Below are 22,461 nucleotides of genomic sequence, written 5' to 3'. Positions count from 1 at the left end.
TCTAGGCTCGTTAGCAGTGGAGAAATGTTTGTTTTCCTAAAGTGATTCCACCAAGATAATGTCCATTCTTATTAGTAGTGGAGCAACACCAGAGATGAAAAAATATACTCTACAAATATAAATCTCATGAATAACATTACCCTTCTCCTGATTCGAAACATTGTGATATGTCTGGCTCTATGATTATGTTCAACAGAGGAAGGATAAAGGGGACTATGTATATGCACGAGGTAAGTGGGGAAACCAAAGTGATCTAAATGATGAATCAATACTCCTTGAGGAATTATACCTTTCACAAAACAAGTAACCAAGGTAGAGAAGTTGGAATTCTATGAGTGTGTCACCAAGTGTTGTCCTTGCTACAACACCCTCCAAACTTTTTGCCCGCATCCAAATTTTGACGCCTACTTTGAATTTTCATACTATCTTTGCAAGTATTAAGAGTCATCACGTGTTTTTTATTTAAATATTCTTCTCCCAATTGAAAGAAAGTTAAAGTGTCATCTTTTAGCATGGAAAGCATTGCACATCACACAAATGTAGTTTTGGTTTGTTTCAAGGGATGATGTTTATTTTAATTAGTCATTCTTATCATGTATTCATGTATCGCACTCATTTCAAATGTTTCAAGCATTGTCGCAAAAGTGTCGTCATTGTAGTCAAAAAGTGTATCTTTAGTGTCACACTTTGGAAAATATGTTGCAATGTCATCGCATTAAGGAAAGTATGTTGTTCATGTGTTTTGGGGATCTTTTTTGTGTCTTCAAGTATTCTAAGTGTCTCATAATTATCAATCTTTTCCTTATTCATTTTCACTCACTGATCCCACACTTAGCCAATTATGGAAAACTTCCTCACCAAGCAACCTGGCATCACTCAGCTTTCCTGAACTGTGCACTGCATAGTCTCAGTCCTTAAGCTTCAACATTTCCTCTCAGTACTACACAATGTACAATCCCTGCCTTCAAGAACTATGCATTGTGCAGTCTCAAACCTTAGTTTTGACCCTTGAGCTCCAAAACTGCATAGTCCCCACCTTCAGTTAGTCTCCTTTGTGCACTGCATAGTCTCAAGAATAAAGCCTCAACCTTGATCCCTTGAGCTACAAAAATGCACAATTCCTTTGCCTCTATCCCTCTAGAACTATGCAGTGGGAATATTCAAGCCTCAAGCCCTCAACCTGATCCCTTGAGCCCTTCAAGTATGCAGATGACTAGCCCTGACCTACCTAAACTATGCAATGTGCAGTCTCAAGGCTTAGTCGTGAACCCTAACCTCCTGAGCTATGCAACTGCACAATCCTTGACCCTATCTCCCAGCCTATCTCCCGGTTCCAAATGAGTTAATGGTTATCATGAATCATGCTAAACTAGGGGTTTATAATAATGATATCGTCTGGACACGAGTGGATTTCAGTTGTAGGTATTCTTTCATGTTATGGCAGGATAATGATGAAGGAGATGGAGAAGGAGACCCTACCAGAAGACACCTTTGAAGTTGTGAAAACAATTTGATCAATCAAGGAAGACAAAGGGACACCATATTGCGACAATAATTGAATATTAAGATCACATTGAAGACTCCTTATCTTTAAGCCATGTGGATGAGGAATAAGAAGAGCATGTCCCATCTCTCAAGAAGACACGAGGAAAGCAACAACAAAGAGTGGCTTGACATTTCCATGTCATCATTAATTCCATGCCATTAGTGTCATGTCTTGTCATGTCATAATTCATCATTTGCCACATCATTTCTGGATTATGTAAATTCAGTATTGGAGAAATGTAATGTAAAGTGGAATTCCAAGAGACATGTATAGAATGTGAAAAATCATCTGGAGTCGAAAGGTCATAGAGAAGTCAAACAATCATGAGGATAGTTCAAGAGTCACAATGGAGTTGAATGATCACCCCATTTGTTATATATACACCCTCATCGCTCATGTAAAGGAATTTTCACCTTGTCCCCTCCTACTAGGCATTAGAGAGGAAGATAGTTCTTTTGGAGGAGCAGGTGATTGTTCTAATGCTCCACTTTAGAGATAGTGGTGTTCATTGTCTTGATGTAACTTGGAACTTTTTCTTAATTCGGAAGCTCATTGAGCCAACACACTTTCATGCATATGTCATAAATATTGTAAGACTATTCTTTGAATGTTTTCAATGTATGTTGTTTTCATCTATACTAAGGAAATTGAACTATTTCGATGGCTTTGGTACTTATCTTGTTGAAGGTGTGTTGTACATGTTTTAACGATCGTTGCTTCTATGTGAACTAGTTTGCTAGTTTTCCAACGATTCATTCATATGTAACAGTCGTGTTTCCATTTTAGATTAGTACTATTACTTGTCTTTTAAAGGCTCACTTTTCTCTCCCCTTTCAGTAGAAGAACCTTGATACATTCTATAGTTGAACATTCCACAAGGCATACTCACTTTCTAATATGAAATTACTTATGTATTACTCTCTCGTGTTGAACATTGTAGCCAAGGCATATCTTTAAGAATATATGGTAGTCGAGATTTATTTCTAGAAGGGATCCAACACCAAACAGTGCAAAGTCTAATTTGGAATTTTCATCGAGAAGACCCCCTTGCATGTTGGCGGTATCCAACACTGTCAATAGAGGGGCTACCTCTGTTATTTTGTATAGTTGTCTATCAAAAGTAATAATAACATTATGAGGTATAGACTCATGCACAAAATACCACTTCCACAAATATCATTGGCCTAATAGAACATCACAAAAGTTTAAGGGGTTTAACATAACACAATAGGTTGTCTGTGAAAGGCTTAGTGCTTTCCTTGATGATGGGTGGAGCGTCCACCCAAAACATTCGACATGATTGCAAAACCTCCACAAAGTTTTATCTGAAAATTTATATGAATATGAATAACCATGGAAATATACACTCTCTTAGGCTTAATCTTGTAGGGAAGGTGACATTTTTGGTTAACATAGAGATCTCTCCCTTAGTGGAGCCACCTGATAGTGTATGGATATGGGTGTGGCATTATTGACAGGCCTAATTTTTTAATGAACTTTATTGAGATGAGGTTCTTTTTGCAGGTTTTAACCATGTATAGAAATTACCTGGAAATGAATGCTTAAAAATAGATAATAAGCAATGGAGAGAGTATAAAACATAAAAAAAATATACAAAACGATTTTCCCCTAGATCCCAAAATCGGGACTATGAGATTGATTTTACATTAATTTCCTTTCAATGTTTCAATACATATATATACATGTCGAAGCATTGATAAACCCCAATCCATTAACCCTCGATTACAACATAATTGTAGTTCCCTTGATCGGATCTACAAAATACCATGGCTAGAAAACCATCATGCCCAAAATCATGTGCAAAACCCATGCACAAAACCATAGGTAGGTCCACCTAGCTAATATAGGGTCCAAAAAGAAATTCCCAGGGCATTGTGCCAGACCCCATAGAGGGTGGATACCAGCCCCTCGCTACGCTTGGTGCAACGAAGCGGGAACTAGTTGCCCCACCTCTAACCCCCCCTACTTCACGCATGGGCCTAGTCATGTAAAGAATGTAACACACACACAACATTCTCCCACTTGTTTTTTTTTTTTTCCATACAAGGGGTCATAGGAGAGCTTAGTCATTGGTCTAGCCCATTGTTTCTCTGCACCAAGAAAAATTCTTAGTTCTCATTGACTTCGTCAATGCATCTGTAGTATTCTTCAAAGTATCCACCTTACTAGCAACACCTCTTTGTCCTCAACCATATCCCTCACAAAGTGATATTGAACATCAATGAGCTCTGTCTTTGAATGATAAGTACGGTTCTTTGCCAATAAAATTTCACTTTGGTTGTCATAGCCTATCCTTATAGGTCATTGTACTAACCCTATACTTGAACATAATCTCTACAAGCAAATGCCTTCCTTGATTGCATGAGTGGTTTTCATATATTATGTTTTTGTAGTTGAAAGTTGATCCAGGTGGCTCTAGAGACACACAGGACAAGGAGGACTCAGGGAAGCTCAAAAATCAAAGTGTTTGGATTATGCTCGAACTAGGACCAAAGCATAGATCTCGTCGTCCTGATCGCGGCGGTGTGAACGGTTCGTCAATTCGAGCTCATATGAGGGAGAATGAGCCAGTCAAATTTTTGGTCAAAGTTGGGCTGTGGGCGAGGTTTAAGTGTCCTACAATTTGACTGACCCCGAGGCATGAAACCTAGCCCACAAAATCAATCGAAATTGTGGCCTCAATAATTTGCCTAATAACCCTTATTTTCTGAAGATTTGAAAAGCACCTCTATTTCAATAAAAGTAAAAATAAAATAAAAAATAAAAATTATTATAAATGAGGTGGCAGGCCACCACCCCCGCCACCCAAAACTACATAAAAAAATATTTATTAAGTGGCTAACGGGCCATGACCCCCGTCGTCCCTCCCGCAACCATAATTAAAACCATATATATTTTAGGGTCGGCGGCCATCACCCCCCCGAACCCTCCAAACCTCCACCGCACTCATATACCATATATTAGAACATATATTACAGGGGTGGGCATGGGCCACCCATTCATAACCGGAATTGGGTTTTTAAAAATTATATATGGAGGGACAAGATTTGATCCCCCGACCCCTCCTCAACCAATTTGCCAAATTTACCACAATGCCACAACTAACTCATTGGTAAATCTATCTAGAAAAATTATATTAACACGGATTTCTTCAATGCATGGGGGAAGATGTAGGAACGAGGAGCGGGCACGCATTTTGAGGCAGTACTTTTTAAATTATTTTTTAATACAGGTGGAACCATGAATTTTGCAGGAGGGTTGAATTTCCACTTTGTCAGAATTTGACAAATTTTATATGGATTCAACACCTCTCATCGTCAGAGCGCAATGGTGTTTTCTATGTCTCCATCAGAGTTCTGCATTTTTCAACCATTTTCAGTATGAGTATGGAACCATGATTGCTACAAAAATAGGGAGCGGAACCATGAGCCTTGAAATTTTCCCGAGGTAAATTTTCTCCATGTCGGAATATAGTCAAGTTTATTATCGTTTTTCACAGTTTTCTGCAAGGATCGCAATGGCGAGGTCAAATTCGCCATTTGAGTTGCAGATTTCCAATCCACCCATGGAGCAAAATCTTTGAGCAATCTAGGGGGATTCTAAAAGATTCCTTGAACCCTATATTCTCAATTTCTCAGAATTCAAATTTTGGACAGTCGATTTTGCACTATTCGATGCCACAAATTTGATGGTGCATTCAGATTTCTCATTCTCTCATTCTATTCTTCAGCCACTTTTCTAAGTGGAATGCAGGTGTCAACATTCATGTGCGAGCAGTCATTTTCATGCGATCGATGCCATGAGATCGATAGTCCGAACAGCTTCAGCAGTTTGACATCCGCTTCTTCAGATGGACCTTGGTTGTGAGGTATATGATGCGTTCATTTACTTCCTCTTTATGCATTATGATGCACAGATCCTTGATTGATGCTGATGCAGGATCTTGTTTCTTACATGTTTTCATGATTCCTTGCTTGATGTGATGTAGAATCATCTACATGATGTACTTACTGTCATGATTCATCATGTTATGTTTTGAGATCCCTTTGTTGTATGTTGTTGGGATACTCTTGTTGTCATCATGCATGTTTTTGCATTGAGATCCCTTTTATGCCACGTTGGCAGGATGCTCATCATGCATGAGTTTTATGTCATACTGATAGGAGTCTTTTGACTGAGAGTTCCTGTAGTGGCACATCTCTTAGAGCCACTCATGCATGAGGGAATTTTTCCTTGTATGATATCGACGTCACCTCTATGTACATCACCACTATTGACAACACTTAATGCAGCGGCCTACACCATCTTGACACTAGGGCCCGGATACGTAGTCCCTCTTGGACGAAATCTATTATCAACGGCTTATGTTTTTATGTTGCTGATGATTGACATGTTCCTATTCTTTTTCGCATGCAGATGTATTCATTTATGTTTCTTTTAGAAATGCAATTAACACATCATGAAAGTAAAAGGTCTTGGAAGGGTCCTTTGTCACACTCAGACCTAGATCAGTGGTATCATAGTAGTCTTTGCATTGATGTGAATTGCAGCGTGAACAATGGAACGTGCAACGACAGAGGATGAAAGAGAAATGTACGAGACCATGTTCAACATTTCCAAAAGAGTGGAAATCATGTATGAAACTCTGCAGAAAGAGACGGAGGAAAAGGAGCGATTGTAGCTTTAGTTGCAAGCCACAGAAGAGGCCATGGAAGAACTGAAGAAAAATAAACATAATCTTCAAACAAACAACGTTGAATTGAAGATGCCTACATGAAGAGAAAGAGGAAAAACAAAGTTTGCTACGACAACTGCAAGCAAAGGACTAGGCTTTAGAAAAGTTGCAGCATGACCCATGTGAGGTAAAAAGTAGTTCTCCATCTTCATGTATATTTCCTGACGATGATTTCGTTGTTTTTGAAAATCATACCACAGGAATTGGCTCCAAATTGTTGAAGAAAATGGGGTATGAGGGAAAAGGCTTGGGCGTTAATGGCCAAGGCATTGTCAACCCCATCAAAGTAGAAGAATTACTGTGTCGAACAGGACTTGGGTATGTCAGAAAGGAAGTTGGGGAATGTGCCATGACAGTTAGCGAACCACCAACAATGGATGATGAGAAACCCTCATCAGTTCCTTTCAAATTGAAAGAGGAGGTAAAAGATGTTAATTTCCTTTTAGCTTCATTGTCACATAGTATAAGTTTTGTTGGTGATTTGGAGATCCAAATTACAGGGACAAACATGAGGCTCCTTACAAGGATGAGGCATAAGATACACTAAAGGAGAGTGCTCGAAGGTGTCAAAGTCGTTCGAGACATCGTTGAAATTGTCGAGGAAAGAGAATGATGGGAACACATCCCCATCATCCCATGACAATGCCCATTGCAAGGAGAGAGCTGAGGCAATCTCTCATTGCCATACTGACATCAGAGACAGCAAGGGAAGGTATAACCACTTTTGATCTTTGAATTTTCATTTCGATTATGATCATGTTGATAATAATGAACGTAAAACATGGCATCGAAAAACATGCACCTTTTGTGGATTAAATAACCATACATTTTCTAAGTGTTGGAAATGAATGGCAGCACGCAAAAGGATGAGGTATGAAAAACCCTCTCAACAGCATGTAAAGAAACAGGTTAATCAAATCTGGAGGAAGAATATGTGCTACAAGCATTGCAATAGAAGTGGCATCAAAGAGCCACTTGTTGGAGGCTCCATCCAGAGCAATGCCTTAAGGACAAAGCATCGGTGCATGAACCAGGTGAAACAATTGTTCGACAAGAAAAATCGCCGCAAGAGGATTTTAAGATGTAAAAGTGATGATGTGTTTTCCATCACTTGTTGGCTACAGTGATGTCTGGTCTTATTTGGTGTCGCATGTTAAACTGTGAAAGTGATGTTATGTTTCCATCACTTGTCAAAACAATAGTGTTTGGTCTCATGTTTGTAAATCATGTGTTGCAATGATGATGTGTTTTCCATCACTTGTTGAAGCAACAAGGATAAATTGGTCTTGTTGTCATAGCTAAGGTCTTACGTCCATCTTGATGTACACTTGACCACCAAGTATGTGTTATAAACTCGTGGCAAGTGTGGGACGCTTGGATCACTATTTGGTCATGAAATTCAAGCATGTAATTTGCAAAACAATGTACTACAGGTTGCAAAGGTTGCAGGTGTCGGCTCATCTCTTAAGGCTCTGAAGAAAAAAGGTGAAGGAAATGGAAGCGAGGCTTTTCAGGACGCTTGTGATGCAGACATGGTACAGAGAAGTTGCAAAGTATTTTTCATGTTTTTGGAGTACCAAAAGCTCCTCGGTGGGGTGGATTGATCCAGGTGGCTCTAGAGACACACGTAGGATAAGGAGGACTCAGGGAAGCTCAAAAATCAAAGTGTTTGGATTATGCTCGAAACAAGACCAGAGCGTAGATCTTGTTGTCCTAATCGCGGTGGTGCAAACGGTTCATCAATCCGAGCTCGTATGAGGGAGAAAGAGCCAGTCAAAATTTTGGTCAAAGTTAGGCTGTGGGCCAAGTTTAAGTGTCCTACAATTTGACCAACGCCGAGGCATGAAACCTAGCCCCCGAAATTGGTCGAAATTGTAGCCTCGTTTATTTCCCCAATAACCCTTATTTTCTAAAGATTTGAAAAGCACCTCTATTTCAATAAAAGTAAAAAAAAAAAATATTATAAATGAGGTGGCAGGCCACCACACTCGCCACCCCAAAACTACATAACAAAAAGTTTATTAAGGCGCTAGCGAGCCATGACCCCTGTCGGCCCAACCGCAACCATAATTAAAACCATATATATTTTAGGGTCGACGACCATCACCCCGCCGAACCCTCCAAACCTCCACCGCACTCATATACCATATATTAAAACACGTATTATAGGGGTGGGCATGGGCCACCCATTCATAATCCAAATTGGGTTTTAAAAATTATATATGGAGGGGCGGGATTTGATACCCCGACCCCTCCTCAACCAATTTGCCAAATTTACCACAATGCCACAACTAACTCATTGGTAAACTCGCCAAGAAAAAATATATTAACACAGATTTCTTTAGTGCATGGGGGAAGATGGAGGAATTAGGAGCAGGAATGCATTTCGTGGCAGTAATTTTTTAATTATTTTTTAATACAAGTGGAACCATGAATTTCGCAGGAGGGCTGAATTTTCACTTTGTCAGAATTTGCCAAATTTTATATGGATTCAACACCTCTCGTCACCACGAGCACAATGGCGATGTCCATGTCTCCATTATAGTTCTACATTTTTCAGACATTTTCAGTATGAGGATGGAACCATGATTGCTGCAAAAACAGGCAATGGAACCATGAGCCTTGAAATTTTCCCGAGGAGGTAAATTTTCTCCATGTCGGAATATAGTCAAGTTTATACTCATTTTTCATGGTTTTCTGCAGGGATTACAATGGCGAGGTCAGATTCGCCATTTCAGTTGCAGATTTCCAGTCCACCCATGGAGCAGAATCTTTGAGGAATCTAGGAGGAATCTAAAAGATTCCTTGAGCCCTAGATTCTCAACTTCTCAAAATTCAGATTTTGGACAGTCAATTTTTCACTATTCGATGCCACAAATTTGATGGTGTGTTTAGATTTCTCATTCTCTCATTCTATTCTTCAGCCACTTTTCTAAGTGGAATGCAGGTGTCAACATTCATGTGCAAGCAGTCATTTTCATGAGATCAATGTTGTGAGATCGATGGTTTGAACAGATTTAGTAGTTTGTCATTCGCTTCTTTAGATGGCCCTTGGTTGTGAGGTATATGACTGGTTCATGTACTTCTTCTTTATGCATTATGCTGCACATATCCTTGATTGATGTTGATGCAGGATCTTGTTTTTTACATGTTTTCATGATTCCTTGCTTGATGTGATGCGGAATCATCTATGTGATGTACTTACTATCATGATTCGTCATGTTATGTTTTGAGATCCCTTTATTGTATGTTGCTGGGATACTCTTGTTGTCGTCATGCATGTTTTTGCATTAAGATCCCTTTTATGCCACGTTGGTAGGATGCTCATCATGCATAAGTTTTATGTCATACTGATAGGAGTCTTTTGATTGAGAGTTCCTATAGCAGAACATCTCTTAGAGCCACTCCTGCATGAGGGAATTTTTCCTTGTATGATATCGATGCCACCTCTATGTACATCACCACTATTGACAACACTCAATGCAGCGGCTTACACCATCTTGACACCGGGGACCGGAGACGTACTCCCTCCTGGATGAACTCTGTTATCAATGGCTTATGTTTTTATGTTGCTAATGATTGACATGTTCCTATTCTTTTCCACATGTAGATGTATTCATTTATGTTTCTTTTTAAAATGCAATTTAACACATAACGAAAGTAAAAGGTCTTGGAAGGGTCCTTTGTCACACCCGGACCTGGATCAAAAGTGCCACTACAAACCGTCTCTTGCTCATCCAACCGACTGCACCTCCAAATAGGTTAATCACATCCCCACTTGTAGATATTCTCTGATCCAAATCTCTAGCCCATTTCACATCAAGAAAGCCACAAATGTCCAAAACTATGTGCAATCTTGGTCTACCTTGGTAGCACAAACCATAATCACTAGTGCCACACAACTACCTGAAAACCTACTTCACTTTTGTCCTATTATCCTTCCTTGGTTTTGATATAAACCTGATCAATACTCCCACTGCATGTGCAATGTCTGGTCTAGTACATTCCATTGCATACATTAGGCTATCAACTGCACTTGCATATGGAGCACATGACATGTCCTCTTCCTCTTCTTGTGTCTTGGGACATTGTTCAACATATAACTTTACATCTACAGGAATAGGAACCTTCATCGATTTACTATCCTACATATTAAAACTTTGTAGTATTGTCGCGACATACTTCCTCTAGTTTAAGTAGAGCTTCCTCTTTGCCCGATCTCATTTAATTTCCATGCCCAAAATATAGTTTGTAGCACCGAGATCCTTCATGTCGAGTTTGGAGGACAATTGGGTCTTTAAATCCTGGATAATTTCTTTGTTATTTCCAATCAACAACATATCATCCACATACAAGACCAAATAAATAACACGGTCACCAATTAATTTAAAATACACACAGTGATCTTCAAATTCCTTCTTGCAAAAATCTCCACCATTATCTATCCTCAACACCTTTATCTTCTTCTCTATTTGGTTTTCCACCAGAGCCTTAAATCTTTTAAACCTGTCAAAGACTTCAGATTTCTTCCCAAGGAAATATATCCATGTATTCTTTGAGAAGTCATCTATAAATGATACATAGTACATAGACTTACCTAGTGATGGAACTGACACAGGTCCAAACACATCACTGTGCAGAAGCTCTAATATCCCTTTTTCCCTCTTAGCACCACAGGGGAAACTCACCCGATTATACTTCCCATATACACAATGTTCACAGAAATTGAAATCCAGAGATCAATTAGACATATCTTCTACCATACCATTACCATGAAGTATTCAAAATCCCTTATCTCCAATATGTCCAAAATTTTGATTCCATAACATGGTCTTTTCTCCAGAGGCCACAAGGTTTTCTGCTCCACTTTCAAGAACCACAGAACTGTTACACCCATCAATAAACATACTACCCAAAAACTTGTCTAACATTCTAATATGAACTCCCTGCATCAATACCAGTGCTCCCCAAACCATCTTGCATGTATCTTTCTCTAACATTGTTTTTACACATGCATGATCCATCTTCCTTATAGAAATCGGATTTATGGCCAATGCAGGAATATGCAAAACACCCAGAAGTGTTCTAATCCTTCCATTGTGCAACTTCAGCTTGAATTTTCCACATCCAACAATTATAGCATTCCTATCATCCCCTAAGAAGACATCACCACCATCATATTTCTCATATTCGCATAACCAATCCCTGTGGGGAGTGAAGTGAAAGGATACACCTGAGTTAATCAACCATGCCTCAAGATCTACATGTGTACTTAAAGAAGAAGCCAAGTACACATCCCCACCTTCATATGAGGTTGTTTTCACCTCTTCAGAAGGAGCATCATCAGATCCATTTCCTTTCTCAGGAGCTTTTGATCTACAATTCTTTTTGAAGCACCCTTCCTTTCCGCATTTCCAGCACAGCTTTACAAGTTTTCCAGGAGATTTAGATCTCCCTCTAGAGTTATATCTCCCACTCGAGGACTTATTTTTATTTATGTTCTAGGACTGTTCTTGTATAGACAAGGCATCTCCATTTTATCCATCCATATTTTTTTGTCTCACCCCCTCCTATAGCAAGAATGAGACTATTTCATCAAACTTCAAGGTAGTTGTATTGCTACTTATTGCAATAACCAGACTATGCCACTAATCTGGTAGAGAACACAACAAATTGATGCACTTGTCTTCCTATGAAATTTTAATATCAACATATAACAATTGTCTTACCATAATATTAAAGGAATTCAGATGCTCTCTCACTTAGTCTCCATCCTTCATCCTCAGGTTATACAATATTTTTCGTAGGAACAATTTATTCACCAGAGAATTGGATTGGTACAAATTCCCTAACTTATCCCACAAATCCTTTGTCATAAGTTCCCCTGATATATTCAACTGTAGGTTTTAAGCCCATACAGAAATTACCTGCATACGAATACTAAGAACAGAAAATAAATAATGCGAGAACATAACACATAAAACACATATACACAAAGGTTTTCCCCTGGATCCCAAAACTGGGACTACCAGCTTGATTTTTCATTATGTTCCTTTCAATGTTACAATACATATTTATACATGCTGAAGCATCCAATACCATGGACTGAAAACCATCGCGTCCAAAACAATGGACCAAAACCATGTGTGAAAAACCATGCACAAAACCATAGGTAGGTCCGCCCAACCTAATATAGGCTCCAAAAAAAAAAAATTCCCCCGCGGCTACGCACCCCCCTCAAACCCCCTAGACAAGGGGGCTTCCACCCCCCCGTGACCTCCCTATTGCCCAATCGGTGCAACAAAGGGGGGGCTCCACCCCCCCTCTAACCCCCCAGTTAACTACATAGGTTAGTTGTGGAAAGAATATAACACAACCCAACATAAACAATATTGAATCTGAGATACACAACCGTGTTGTGCTCTTTTCTTTTTGATCCAACTTCATCGAGTATTCATTTGATGTTGTCATTGGTTTAGTACCTGGATCTACCATGATCCACTAATCTTTATACACCAACAGATCCTCCATCTTGAGTTTCCACAACTCAAAACTTTGACCATTAAATTTCTCGATCTCTATCTTTCCACTACTCACCATCTTCTTTCACCGCAAGAATCGATCCTACAGATATCCCACTGAACAAGGTCTACCACAAGCCTGAGAAAAAACCCTCACTAGCAAAGGCGTCCCCTTGAAGCTGAAAAAAAATATGATACTAAATGTACGTTTCAACCCTGTATAGAAATTACCTGCAAACGAAATCTTAAAAACAGAAAATAAATAATGGTGAGAGAATAAAACATAAAATAGATATACAAAAATATTTTCCCCTGGATCCCAAAACTGGGACTACTAGATTGATTTTACATTATTTTCCTTTCAATGTTACAATACATATATATGGATGCTGCTAGGCACAACCGTATTGTTCCAAGTGCCTTTCTGTCGAGAATATCCCATTCTGTGTCTGTCATACTCGTCAGCTTCTTTGTCTTTCCACTCAATGGTAGGTACAAATATCTCTGATACAGATAATATCCCATTTGCATCTTCCATAGCCGGTAGTTTTGGCCATTGAATTTTTCGACCCTAAACCTACCATCTTCTGCCATTGCTCCCACTCAAACCACTCAAACCAGGAACCCTTCTCCCCTATGAGTTTATCAGCCAAATAGACCTTCGGCTCTAATACTAGTTTTTAGAAAATTATATATTACAAAGCAATGGAACACTTAAAATATTGTAGAAATATAAACACAGAAAATGCATAAAACAAGAGAGACACAGATATACGTGGTTCACCCAGTTTGGGCTACATCCATAAAGAAACAGCCAATCCTTCTTTTATTATATTATCCAGCAAACTAAAGAGACACAACCTACAGCAGATCCATTGTAACACCCTCTTCACTCTCAATCTCCTCTCTCTTCCTCACTCAGAATACAGATATACATAGATTCAATACAATTCCCTCACATATAGTGAGGGGTTACCTTCTAGGGCAAAAAACCCTAAATTAAACATAACTTCTACCATCAGATCATCTGCCTAATGAACAGCCTAGATTTACTAGAAATTACTAGACTTTTACAAGGCAATTTTACATTTATTTTTAGCTTCGGGGGCGCTGCCCCCAAACCCTCGCCATGGGACCACTGGCCCACAGACCCCCCAACTGGGTGAGATTTACCGCACTAGTCCCCCACGGGGGCCTGTACCCCCCCCGCATGAGTGGGTGTACATTCTTCCTGGGGTATACATCCGGCTGAAACCTTTGAATACAGAAGATAATCAGGCTCCACACCCAACAATCTCCCACTTGGAGACTGATTATAGCAACTCCACCGCTACTTCATTTGCTAGACAATGACTCCACTTTGGACATGGTTGTTTCTCATCTTCTTCATCATACTTAAAGACCAATTGAAACTAAGCTGATTCTCAGTTTCTCCCTGGTTACAACTTTTGTTAACATATTTGTAGGATTCAGGCTAGTATGTATCTTTTCTAGCTTCAACTGTCCCTCTTCCAATGTTGATTGTATGAAATGGTACTTGAGTTGTATATGTTTAGTCTTGGAATGAAATGCAGAGTTCTTTGCAATATGTATGGCGCTCTGGGTGTCACTGTATAACCTGCCCAACTCCTGCTTCTTACCCAATTCATCCAGAAACCTTAGTAACCAAATCATTTCTTTACTAGCCTCTGTAGTAGCAACATACTCTACTTCTCTTGTTGAAAGTGCAACAAGACTTTGGATTTTTGAAACCCAACTGACAGTTGTTCCACCTACAGTAAATACATATCCTATAGTGCTCCTCCTGTTATCTTTGTCACTTGCCATATCTGCATCAACATATCCTTGTAGAGCAATGTTTGAACCACCAAATCATAATGCTTGATTTGTGGTACCTCTCAAATACCTGAGAATCCACTTCACTGCCATCCAATGTTCTTTTCCTGGATTGTTCATGTACCTGCTTATAACTCCCATTGCATGTGCAATATCAGGCCTAGTGCGGACCATTGCATACATTAAGCTTCCAACTGCTAAAGCATATGGAACTTTAGACATATGAGCCATTTCTTCCTCAGTCTTGGGACACGCCTCCTTACTTAATTTGAAATGTCTAGCCAAAGGTATACTAACTGGTTTTTCATTCTGCATATTAAACCTTTTCAACACCTTTTCTATGTACTCACTTTGAGACAATGTCGATTTGTGATTCTTTTTGTCTCTAGTTATTCTCATACCAAGGATTTGTTTTGCAGCACCTAAATCCTTCATTGCAAATGAGTTTGCCAATTTCCTTTTGAGCACATTTATTTCCTACATGTTAGAACCTGCAACAAGCATATCATCTACATACAATAACAATATAATATAGCTGCCATCATTTTGCCTTTTGAGATAAACACAATGATTAGAGTGACATCTAGTATAACCTTGTTCAAACATAAACCTATCAAATTTTAGATACCACTGCCTTGGAGCTTGTTTTAAGCCATACAAGCTCTTCTTCAACCTACACACTAGTTTCTCCTTCCCTTTTACCTCATATCCTTGTGGCTGCTGAATATATATCTCCTCCTCCAAATCCCCATGGAGAAAGGTTGTCTTTACATCTAACTGCTCAAGATGCAAACCTTCAACTGCTACTAGACTTAAAATAGTTATGATTGAAGTCATTTTAACAACAGGAGAAAATATTTCATCAAAATCAATACCTTTCTTTTGTGCAAACCCCTTCACTACAAGTCTAGCTTTGTACCGTTGTTTTCCTCCATCTTCTTCCTTCAGCCTGTAAACCCATTTATTCTACAATGTTGTTTTACCTATAGGCAACCTAACTAAGTCCCAAGTCTGGTTATGTTCTAAGGAGTCCATCTCTTCTTTCATGTCTTGCTCCCACTTCTTCCTGGTTTCTACCTGCATTGCTTCTTCATAACATTCTGGTTCACCAGAATCAGTCAACAATACATAATATAATGGAGTATCATTCAAGGGGTCTACTTATCCTGGTAGATCTTCTAACACCACTTTCAGGTGTTTGAAGTGCTTTTTGTTGTTGCGGTTATTGTTCTGGCTGTTGATCATTATGGTTTTCAGACACCATCACTTTTCCTGTGATATCGTCAAGCACTGTGTATTCTCTGTTTTCTTTTTCTTGTTTCTTTTCTACAACTGATTCTTATACAAGACCTTTTCATTGAATATTACATCTATGCTCCTAATGATTTTGTGATTTTCATAATCATATAAGTGATAACCAAAATCATTAACACCATTCCAATAAAGGTACATGTCTTTGATTTTGCTTCAAGCTTTGTTCTATTTTCTTTGTTAATGTGGACAAAGGCTTCACAACCAAAAGTCTTTAAAAATGAGCAGTTTACCTTTTTACCTGTCCATGCCTCCTCTGGAATACCATCATCCAAGGAACTTGAAGGCCCTCTGTTTATTAGATAAATAGCAGTATCTACAACATCTGCCCAAAATTGTAAAGGAAATCCTGCATGCAATCTCATGCACCTTGCACGCTCCATGATTGTCCTATTCATCCTTTCTGACACACCATTTTCTTGTGGTGTTCCTGGAACTGTCTTCTGTCCGTAAATTCCCTTCTTTGAATAGTACCTATCAAACTCTTTTCTGCAATATTCACCTCCATTATCTGATCTGAGACACTTCAACCTTTTCCCTGTCTCATTTTCAACCAAAGCTTTCCATTTCTTGAAAGTATCAAATACATCAGATTTATTTTGAATACAATAAATCCATGTTTTTCTGGTTGCATCATCAATAAAAGTAACATAATAATGATTTCCAACAAGAGATAATACATGAGCAGGTCCCCATACATTTGTATGCACAAGCTTTAATTTTTCGCTCTTCTTTTCTTTCCCAACTCTAAGGAATCTGACTCTCTTCTATTTTCCGTAAACACAATTCTCACAGAATTTTAAATCAACATGCTTCAAACCTGGCAACAAATTCCTTGAGTGAATAATCTTCATCCCCTTCTCACTCATGTGTCCAAGCCTATGATGCCATAATGTTGCATCTGCTCCTTTGGAAGTTAAAGCATTAACAAAGTTAGAAATACCATTGCATAAATACAATGTACCAACCTTTTCACATTTTTCTATTACCAGGGCTCCTTTAGTGACCTTCCAAGCTTTATCTATGAAAGTTGTCACACAACCTTCACCGCCTAACTGCCCTGTTGAAATCAAATTTTTCTTCAGATCTGGAATATGCCTTACCTCCTTTAGTAGTAATTAGTTTCCATTCTGTTGTTTTACAAGAACCTTACCCATTGCAACAATTTTACAGGGTTTATCATCACCCAAACGGACTTGTCCAAAATCTCCTTGAACATAGTCATGAAAATATTTCTTATCGGGTGTGGCATGGAATGAGGCCCCTGAATCTACCACCCAGGAATCAGTAATATTTTCGAAAGAAAAAATCAAAGCATCTTGTAACACCTCACCTGTCACAATTGCTTCATGATTGTTTTCTTGCTATGCATCTCCTTCTTTTCCCTTCCGAGATCTACGGTCTTTATTTAGGTGTCCTTTCTTTCTGCATTTCCAGCACAGTATCCCCGATCTAGACTTGGATCTGTCTTTCCTTGATTTACTGTGATATCCTAAGCTCTTTCCTCTTTCCATTTTTCTTCCCCTAGAGTCTACACTCAAGCATTACCCGATGTCTCACCGGAGCTTTTCCATCGCATTTCCTCACTAAGGATTACACCGATAACATCATCAAACTTTAAAGTACTAGATCTAGAGACAGAGTTACTAATGGCCATAACTAAACCATTCCAACTTTCTGGCAATGAGCATAGAAATAACAGAGCTCTAACTTCATCATCAAAGTTTACCCCTACAGAATTTAACTGACTTGTAATAGTATTAAAATCATTTAAATGGTCTGAAACAGATCCACCTTCCGACATCTTCATATTAAATAAACGCTTCATAAGAAATACCTTATTTGAGGCCGAGGGTTTTTCATATATTTTGGCCAATGCCGACATTAAACCCTGTGTTGTCGTTTCCTTTGAAATACTAAATGCTACGGATGCCACTAGGCACAGCCGTATTGTTCCAAGTGCCTTTCTGTCGATAATATCCCATTCTGTGTCTGTCATACTCGTCAGCTTCTTTGTCTTTCCACTCAATGGTAGGTATAGATATCTCTGATACAGATAATATCCCATCTGCATCTTCCACAGCCGGTAGTTTTGGCCATTGAATTTTTTGACCCTAAACCTACCATCTTCCACCATTGCTCCCACTCGAACTAGGAACCCTTCTCTCCTGCGAGTTTATCATCCAAATAGACCTTCGACTCTGATATCAGTTGTTAGAAAATTATATATTACAGAGCAATGGAACACATAAAATATTGCATAAATATAAACACATAAAACAAGAGAGACACAGATATATGTGGTTCACCCAGTTTGGGCTACATCCACGGAGAAACAGCCAGTCCTTCTTTTATTATATTATCCAGCAACTTAAGAGATACAACCTACAGCAGATTTGTTGTAACACCCTCTTCACTCTCAGTCTCCTCTCTCTTCCTCACTCAGAATACATATATACATAGATGCAATATAATTCCCTCATATATAGTGAGGGGTTGCCTTCTATGGAAAAAAAACCCTAAATTAAACATAACTTCTACCGTCAGATCATCCGCCTAATGAATGGCCCAGATTGACTAGAAATCACTAGACTTTTACAAGGCAATTTTACATCTATTTTTAGCTTCGGGGGCGCTGCCCCCGAACCCTCACCAAGGGACTGCTGGCCCCCAGACCCCCCAGCCGAGGGGGATTAACCCCCCCCCCCCCCCCGCATGGAGGGGTGTACAATCTTCCTAGGGTATACATCTGGCTGAAACCTTTGAATACAGAAGATAATCAGGCTCCACACCCAACACTAGTCTGTGCATAGCAACACTCACAGGTATGACGGACCGCAAATCTCTGGAAGAGAGGCTCGCACAGTTGGAAGAACTTGAAGAGGAACGGTTCTTGGTCGGCTTCCATCAGCATGTACAAAAGCAGCACGAGAAGACCTGGTATGATCGCCATATTAAGTTGCACACCTTCAAGGTAAATGATTTAGTTTTAGTGTATGACAGTAAGTTTGATAAATTCCCAGGAAAGTTCAGAATGCATTGGCTGGTACCATACGTTGTTAAGGAGGTCACAGGCAGAGGCACGGTACAGCTAGTAAATCTAAATGGAGAACCTTTTGATGAGCCCCAAAAATGGATAATTATATGGGCTCATTCAACCTCCTAATTTGACTTAATCCACCATTCTCATTAGTTTATTGCATGTTTTTTATTATATTTATGCTAATAGAGTGAATTGGGTTAGTCATTATGCTAACAAGTCTAATGGGTGCTTTGTGTAGCCTTTTTGGTTAATTTGGAGACAAAATTGAAGGTTTTAATGAGCACTTGGCAGCCAAATTCGTGGGAGAACAAGGGAGAGGATTTGTAGGAAGGTGTCCCCTTCATTTATGGGCCCTTACCTCGAATTCTCCACCATCAGCTCGGAGTTCAAGGGCCACCAAATCAATTAACACAAGGGCAGCCAAGCAAGTCAAGTAGGATTGTTGTTAACTACAAGTTTTGGGCAGCCGAGTCCCTAAAGTTTAGGAGGACTGTTGGGGTCCTCAATTTGTATAAATAAGAAGGCTTAGGGCCTCATTTTGGTTAGCCAATGGTTAGTCATTTTGTAGGCAGAAGTTAGCTAGTCTGTAGTTCGATTTTTAGGCAATAGATTAGCTTTGCTTTCAGCACATTTTCAAGTTTCCCTTGTGGACAGTTTTGATGTAACTCTTCTTTTCTTGCTCAATAAAGATGAATCCAGCTTTGCACCAGCTCTAAATCTCTCTTAGGAGGCTGTAGCTCTTGGGGTTGGGCCCATCTCAAGCGCCCAGTACCTCCTTTGTTTATCTTTATGTGTTTTTGCTGCATTCTTAGAATAAAATCTGCTATTTATATTTAAATCTTGCTTTGTTATTTAGATTTCTTTTGATGGTTAAAGTAGCTTCTCATGTTTAGAATAGATTGGTAGGATAATAACAAGAAAAAGGGTCAGCAAACACTTTTGGTTTCACCTCTTCCTTATTGGATCAGGGGCTGGAGTTGGAATAACCGTGTTGTCCCAAACAAAAACACTAGTTTGCTTTACCATGCAATCCTTAGTGTGTTGTTTTCATTTGCAGAGGTTGGTTACATGTTCAGATCTTTGAATGCTTCATTTCATAGTTAATATACATGGTTTCCTTGCGAATAAAGCAGCTGTCCATTCTCGTTACTGTTAGCCAGATCATATTAGGGTAGCATAGCTAGATCTTTGTTTTCTTGCATGTCTTTGTTGGTTCAGTTGGAAACACAAATTGCAGAGCACCTATACCACTTCTCTATCTGCCCAGACTCCCTCAAACCCATCTTCTCCATCTCCTAACTTGGTTTCTTGCCTCACGTTGCCACATTGCCCTCATAACCCTACCTTTTGTGCAGCATTATTCCAGCCTTCTTGGAACAAGTCCAGCCATCTACACCTTCTCCTCAACTCCATCCTCCAAGTCTTGAACTCCCCTACACCCCTATTTCACCTCCATACTCATTCCTCCACCTTTTTCCCTCCATCCATGCTCCAAAATTCCATTACTAAACATCCTGTAGAAAAATTACAGAACATCCTGTAGAAATCCTAGAACATCCTGTAGAACCCCTGCAGACTTCCTGTAGAAGCTCATAAACGCGGTTTCTTGGCAGCCAAACTTTGTGAAACTCTCTGGAAGGGTGTTAGGGACCCCTTAGACCCTCTCTGAACCTTCCCAACCTTTCCCAAGCATTTCTCCCCTTGATCTACCCCTGCACAGTAAAAAGCCAGTTAGAAGCACATGCATGATAATTCCAACAACTTGAACAAAAATACAAAAAGATGTTTTCTTCAGATAGAGGTAGTCTAGACACATGTATTTTACCTTCATAGAAGTAATGTCATCTCTTTCAGTAGTTTGCATGCTCTCCTTTGCGTCAGTAGGACCAGCTGGTAGAATTATGGTTTGTTAGGGTTTGCGTTTCTTTTTGGCTTTCAGTTTCTTTCCTCAAGTAGATTAGATTCCTTTGAGTTAGCTTTCATCCATCAGTTAAAAAGCTTCTTCTAAGAGCTCATAGAGGTTGGCTTAAGCCCCTAACGAACTTGTGCCAGCTAACCAAGTGACAGCTGCGGCAAGAGCTAGTACTTGTGCATACAGCACCGTCGCTTCCAAGTTTGTTACGAACTACCGAGTTGATAAAATTAAAGAAGGGAGTTCGAGGAGTTGTAGCATTATTGCTACAATACTGGGGCCCACCACCTTTCCCAGGCAAAGTGAATGGCATCCAATTGAAGCCCTACACAGATGGCCCAGTAATCTGACTAGCTGGCAGACACACATTCTTCGCACTCCAAGTAGTCGGATGAAGGCGAGGGACTCTAAACAAATGCAGGGGATGCAGGAACAGGTCTAGGGAAGCAGTTCTGACACCATGGTCTCATAACAACGCGTACAGGAGATCCCGCAGGCATCCACTAAGTGCACTGCCGACCTTGTAGCAATTCGAGCAGAGTTGGAGGGACTCCACACGAAGATCTCCGCACCGAAAAAGTGACTCGAGGGTGAGTCACGATGTTTGTGTTGGGGGCTTGTTGGGCATGGAATCCCCCCAAGGCATCTTTTGGGGCTTAAAGCCCAAGTTTTGACTAAGTCCATTGTAAAGAGTCTGCAAATTGTGGGCGCAGAGCGCAAAGTCATAATAGAGTCACAAGGTTGTCCACCCTTGGTTTTGTAATGTAATTTCGGCTTGAAAGATCCACCCATGGTCCGTGGACCATGGGATTGTATAAATATAGCGAGGATCTAAGTGTAGAAGATAGCATATAGCTAAGGAATAGACAAGAAGCATGGTGAGTCTAAGAGATTGAGTCAAAGTGTAAAGTGTGTCTTTGGGTCATAGAGTAGGAAAAGGCTCTGCAACTAAGTGTGCAGAGGCCTAGTAGTCCTTAGCTGAGTGCGCAGACCCCTACAACCAAGCGCGTAGGGTAGGACGAGTCTGTAACCATTGGAAGAAATAATAAAGAGAAGTTTTATCATATTTCTGTGTATCATTTCCTGTTTAATGTATTATTGGGTATAAAAGAGTATTGTTTATTTGTTGCGCGAACTCATATGAATGTGTTTTGTAAATAAATATAACGTAAGGCATCCATTTACGCGAAGATAACTAATTCGTATAGGAATATAAGTAAGATATCATGTGTGACTTAGGGGAATAGTGCAGAGCGCTGCTCCAGCAGTGCAGAAGCCCCTCAAGCCCTGGTAGGGCTATGCGAAGGCAAGTATATCAGGACATGGAAGGGCACGAAGTAATGATCCGAATTGGATCCTAAAACACGCTGTAAGTTTTCATGACTGTTTCAAATTATGCCAAAAGATTCAAGTCCTAGAAAAATCAAAGCTATCAGAAGGAATCCTCTTAATAGTTGCAATTGTGGCCAGAGTGGAGCAACGAGGACCCTTGGTTGAGCGCGCAGACCGTTGGCCCATGGTAACACGCACTAGCGC

The sequence above is a fragment of the Pinus tabuliformis genome, chromosome 5_2, assembly GCF_031772625.1.
Source record: "Pinus tabuliformis cultivar Carrire ecotype Pingquan chromosome 5_2, CPIR1, whole genome shotgun sequence".
Classification (NCBI taxonomy): domain Eukaryota; kingdom Viridiplantae; phylum Streptophyta; class Pinopsida; order Pinales; family Pinaceae; genus Pinus; species Pinus tabuliformis.
This window is presented reverse-complemented; position numbering follows the sequence as displayed.